Here is a 6,000-nt window from a genome sequence, read left to right on the forward strand (position 1 = left end):
TATGCCAATTTTTCTCAACGATGACAAAACTTTACATCTAAGATTGAATGAATCAAATCAAAATAGTTAATACTGGAATATTTCCTACAGAAATCATGAATTTTTGTCGTGCCGAATGGTCGCGGCTCCGTATATAATATGTTTGCAGCCATATATGTATGTATGTATGTAATTATGTCTCCTAAATCCTCGACAGCCGCGGCTGCTGTTCGTCAAGTGAGCGCATGAGCATACAGTAATGTGCAGAAAACAGCAACAAGTAGCTCATAAAAAAGTTCTGCCCAGGACATTGACATCGAAACAATTATTTTTTGTTCTCTGATAGTAAATAGTTAATAATGAAATTAATATATTCAGTTACGTATGGGGGTGTCCAATTGATAAAAAGTGCACACAAACATATGCATGTATATAACAGCAAAGTTAGAAACTTACTCTGAAACTACAGTGCGGCTTACATGGAGGTTACTGTACATACATTCAGCCTTTGGATGAAGTCGATGGTGCCAAATATTTAATATTGAAGAAATCGCTAAAACTTGTTTATAACAACAGAGACCAAAGCCTCAAATTTTTAAATTTAAATTTTTCAATCAATATGCACTTTTTATTTCTAAAATGTATTACTATTATTCCTTTTGAACACTAAAATTCACATATATATATATAGCCTGTCAAGGGGCGACCGCTATTAGAAAAATGTTTTTCTTAATTCTGGTGTTTCACCGAGATTCGAACCTACGTTCTCTCTGTGAATTCCGAAAGGTAGTCACGCACCAACCCATTCGGCTACGGCGGCCGCTAAACTTCACATATCGAATAATAAAATAATGTACTACTTCTTGGTAAAGACCTAAAAAGTTCTTTAAGCAAATTGTAGAGCAATGTTGTTAACGCTTCATTATTCATAATTTTTGGCAGAATTCTGTGCCTATGAATGTGCGCTGAGTTCCTTAGGCAGCTTTTGTGAATTGTAATCAGGGCTATTATGGAATGCGTCATAAAAAACCTACGAATACGAATGTCTACTATGAAAACGAAAGGAAACGGAGGTCGCGCTCCCATAGGATCGGGCGACTAAGCTGGGCTCTAAGCTACCGTGGGGGTCGGCAGGTTGCGGATAGCCGGACGGCCTGTAGTAGCAGGTTAGTTGCGAATAAGTTCTAACAAATAAGCAGCCCCCGACAATGAGCGGCAGAAACGGAGGAAGCGGTCTAAAAGCTAGCAAATCCGAAGAGGTTCCTGTGACAAAGGCGAAACGACACCGCCTTTAATAAAATAAGTGTCCCCCTCATCATGCAAAGGCATGGTGAAAAATACAAAAATCCAGAAGCGACTGACTCATATTGGGCGGCTCCCTGGTCAGCGACTGTCCTCCATGTTAGGGGCGGCTGTTAATTTAATACGATCTACATTAAGACCGACCCCAGTAAGGTCTTAATCATGGAATACTGGAATACGTTAGGACATACTGCCACGAGCTGACGACTGTATTATTCTGTTTCCCTAGTAAGCGGAGTGATATCTAGCTGAAACGGCATTCAGGCTAATAATCCAGTTGCCCCCGCCCCGTTAAAATGATGGCAAGTCTCTAAGAACGCTCCATGTCCTGTCGCCATTAAGTGTCGGCGTAGGTCTAGATGTAACATTCCTAGTTAACACTGATTCGGCTCTGAACTTAAGCTCTCATAAGGAGCTTTTGTCAACCCTCGCATGGCCTCCCTGCTCGCAAAGATAACCATGGAATCATTTACAAGTGACTACGCATCAGGATATGGATAACGACTTATGAGTTGGGGCCCAAAAAACTAGAAATGTCTTCAAACCAATCAAAAAAACAAACCACGGAAGGAAGTGAACAAACTTTGCATAGCCCATTCTATCTTGTTGGTCGTAATTACGTTCGTCGAGATGTCGTGCATAATATCTCTTGTAGGTTCGAGATCTATAGTGTCCGGACACCCAGGAAAATGTGTGCTGACTAGGTCTTCAAGAGAGTCCTCGCAGCTGTCAGCCCACTCCCCATTAATTTTTGGTATTGTTCTTGGAATAGACGGGTTCTTGAACAGTTTCCTAAGTGTAGCCACTTCATTAGTGTCTTCCATGCTGCTACAGAAGTACTTCCAAGATTCTCTCTTGGCTCTACGTATTTCATTCATGTATACTTTCGATAGATCCTTATACTCCTTCCAACAGAATTCATTGCCAGCAACTTTGGCTATATAATACAGAATTCATGGACTCTACGCCTTTGTGCTCCTAATTCCTTGTTCCACCAAGGAGGCTTCACCTTGCGTCTATTACGTGTTGGGGACCAGGATCTTTTGAAGGCTTTAACTCGAGCAGTTGCAAACAATTCAAGCCCTTTTTCAAGTCCGGGGTATCATTGGTGTTTTTGATAGTATATCCTTATACAAGTTCCAGTTCGTATTCTTACGATTTCTAGAGGATATAAGTTTATCTATATATATAAAAATGAAATGATGTTCGTTTGTACGCAATTTTTTGGGCCGAAACGAGGTCAATTTTATTCGTTCTTTTTTTCATATTATAGGGATCCACTAGGGGAAGGTTTTTAGCAAAAAAAAATTTTTTTTAATATTTTCTTCATATAAAAAAAGAAAAAATCAAAATATTGTACAAAATAAAACTTGCTCGATTCTTAGATTATAGTAAGTTTCGAATCGACATTCATTTTATGTGTACAACTTTTTTTGAATCTTTCGTTATTGTGAAACGATTTGTGTCGTATTGTAATTAAAGAGTCGAATACAGAAATTTCAAATGATTCGAATGAAAATAATGCTTCAATTCAATTTAGCAATGCTTTCCTTGACCAATCCTATATGGAAATGAATGCGTTTGCAAACGATGTTTTCGGCTATGAACAAATGTTGGAATCGAATGAAAAAGGAAAGAAACGCGAAATGATAAAAAAAATTCTTGGAAAATTTAAAATGAATGGTGCTTCATTGGAAAAATTCAAAGGTAATAAGATTATACACAAGATAAAGTTAGAATTTGAATTTTTAGATTTATTTTGTTTATTTCTCATTTTTTCAGAAGTATACCACACAACAACTCATTCCAACTCTGATTTTGAAATCCTGTTGGAATTGGTGATCGATAATTGTGTCACTATAATGGTCAATGGAAATTTGCGTGTATCAGACCCTGCATATTATTTACCATATCAACTTTTTATGGAACATATGGACCAAATGAACACAAAAAAATAATTTAGTTTTGTTTTGATTTTTTGCAACATTTTGGTTTTCAGTTAATACAATAAAAACAATACTATTTTTTCGTGAACACAAGTGAACACAAAATTCTAAATTTATTACGTTGTTTGTTTAGTATTTTTTTAGAAAACAAGTAAATTTTTTGGTTTTGAGGAAATTTGTTTATTGTTGCTATTTGTGAAGGCGTAGATATTTGTAAGTATTTGACTATAATCCTAAAAGTTTTTTTCAAAGGGGGGTTTTTCAAAAATTATAAAAAAAATTGTTTTCAAAAATTTTGAAGAAATAAAGTAAAATAAAAAAATTTCGAAAGCATGAAATTTTTTCAAAACCAAATTTTCCTCAAAAAGATAAAAGAAATTTCTTCGAAGAGGTGTTTTTCTAAAATTACAAAAAAAAAAATTTCAAAAATTTTAAACAAATAAAATAAAATAAAACTTTTTCAAAGGTATGAAATTTTTTCAAAACAAAATTTTCTGAAAACCAAACAAAATTTAAAAAAAAAATGGTGTTTTCAAAGCATTTCATATTCCACTATTAATAGAGAATATATTTTTTCGAGGGGGTGTTTTTCAGAGCGGAAAAAAATCTTTTTTAACAAATCAATTTAAACTTTTACAAAAGTATGAAATTTTTTCAAGAACAAAATTTTCTCAAAAACGTTAAATTAAAAAAAAATAGTTTTTTCAAAATATTTAATTTTCAGCAATTAACTGAGAAGAAATTTGTTAGAGCGAAGTGTTTTTCAAAACTTAAAAAAACACTTTTTAACCAAAAAAATAAATTTTTTTTTCAAAACAACAGGAATGATAACATTGCCTAACAATTTCTGCACTTTTGCACAGTCTAAAGAGGCATTGACACAGAGTGTATTTCCAAACATAGTTCAACATTACAAAAACCATGATTGGCTCAGCGAAAGAGAAAGAAACGTTTGCAGTTCCCTATTCGCCTTGCCTTCGCTATGACAATTAATAAGGCGCAAGGACAGTCTCTACAAATGTGCGGTATTAATTTAGAATACCCAATTTTTTCTCATGGACAATTGTATGTAGCTTGCTCACGAGTAAGCAAACCATCGTCATTATTCATTTACGCGAAAGATGGAAAAACCAAAAACGTTATCTACCAAAAAGTGTTACAATAAAGTTCGAAGGAAATTGTATCAAAGAATTTGCTTTGTTTCGTATTAATTTTATTCTCTTTCAGCAAATCATTGAATTTTTCGCCTAGCGAAGTGGGCGAGGGTACGCTAGTATATATATAAGCTAGCTAACGGTACTTTTATTTTGAGCGCAAATAATCGCGTGTTACGATATAATCGCACGTTTCTGCACACTCTGGTATTTTCTGCCATGTCAAGGTGTACTCCTTTGTCTTATATCAACAAAAATTCGCAGTTTTACTTCAAGTTGTGTTTGCATTTTGCAAAGAATTAATTGACAACGCAATGCATGTATGTATGTCGAATTGTAGTGTTGCTTGTTTATTTTACTGTTATATTTTGGTTTTTGTATAGGATGGGACATTTAAAATTTGCTTTTTGAATCGGCAATATAAAACAAACGAATCAATATTATTTCAAAATTTTTTTTTTTCTATGGAAGATTGAACATTGTCATTTATGAATGAAAAATAATACCGTTCAAATGACTGCCACGACTGGCTTTACAGTAGGCCATTCGATCAACCCAATTTTTAAGCACATTTTCGATTGTTTGGGCTCCAATTTCATGAATGGCAACTTCGATTTCGTGTTTTAAAGCATCAATTGTAAGCGTCTACGCATGCTTCTCACTAACCTTTTAGTGTCATTTTCTGCGATTTTGCCCCACTCCTCTGATAACGCATTTTTAAGCGATCCCTTTGAGGTTATATTATGTTTCCGAATTCTTTTTTCTAACAAATCTCAGACATGTTCAATGGGATTTAGGTCCGGTGATTGTGGGGGAGTATGCAGTTGTTTGCAGTTGTAAAGGAGCCATTCCTTAACTAAATATGACGTGTGCTTGGGGTCGTTATCCTGCTGAAAAAGAAATGTATTTTCATCGAGCCCCAATTGCGTTGCACTTTGCTTAAGGTTGCTGCGTAAAATGCTTAGATATGAATGCGTATCCATAGTAGTTTCAATAAAGACCATTTTACCCACACCAGCTGCCCCCATACACCCCCAAATCATTATGTTACCGCCACCGTGTTTGACAGTCGGTATTAAATTTTTTATTTGCATCTCCTCATTAGCCTTTCTCCATATTTTTGTCGCTCCATCCGGTCCATACATATTATATTTAGATTCATCGCTAAATAATACGTTATCCCAAAAGGAATCTGGCTTTTCTAAGTGCTCCTTTGCAAAATCCAAACGTTTTTTTATTAATAGGCGCTATTAGAGGTTTTCTACGTGGAACTCTTCCATTGTAACCAGCTTTATGAAGTACATTTCTAATGGTCTGAGGTTTGACGCTTGTTGCAGTTCCTTGTAGCAATTCATCACGTATTTTTGGAACAGATTTTTTGGGATCAGCTTTGATGGCATTCAAAATATATCTCTCTTCCCGTTCGGAAATTTTTTTTGGACGACCAGAACGTGGTTTCTTTTGCACATTTCCATTGCTGTTATGAAAGTTAATAATATTTTGTACGCTAGAATGTGTTTTTCTAACAATTCTTCCAATTTCACGCAATAATTTTTTTTCCAAATACAATTTGATGATCAGTTTTCTTATTTCCATCGATATTTCTTTACCTTTTCCCA

This window comes from Anastrepha ludens, chromosome X, assembly GCF_028408465.1.
Source record: "Anastrepha ludens isolate Willacy chromosome X, idAnaLude1.1, whole genome shotgun sequence".
Lineage (NCBI taxonomy): Eukaryota > Metazoa > Arthropoda > Insecta > Diptera > Tephritidae > Anastrepha > Anastrepha ludens.